Consider the following 358-nt stretch of genomic DNA (forward strand, 5'->3'; position numbering starts at 1 on the left):
ATTTAACCTCTCTGTAAATGTTTGTTAAGCCACAGTTAAAACATATATTTTTTTTTTTTGCTACTGCATAGTGTTGTACATAGGGTCGCTATGAGTCGCAGGCGACTTGACGGCACATAACAACATAACAACACTGCATAGTGCCACTGTTGGAGAATGGGACTGACATCAGGGTTGGGGTAAGACTGAGAAAAACTGGATAAATTATGTATACTGCATCGAAATAGATGAGGGAGAGAACAGTTTAAAAGTGATAATACTGATATGAACCTAAGTGCCCATCAACAAACGAATGGCTAGAGAAGCTGTGGTATATTCGCACAATGGAATACTATGCTGCATTGAAAAACAAGGAACT

The sequence above is a fragment of the Elephantulus edwardii genome, unplaced genomic scaffold (genome assembly GCF_000299155.1).
Source record: "Elephantulus edwardii isolate Elephantulus edwardi_28Jun2011 unplaced genomic scaffold, EleEdw1.0 scaffold00244, whole genome shotgun sequence".
Taxonomy (NCBI): domain Eukaryota; kingdom Metazoa; phylum Chordata; class Mammalia; order Macroscelidea; family Macroscelididae; genus Elephantulus; species Elephantulus edwardii.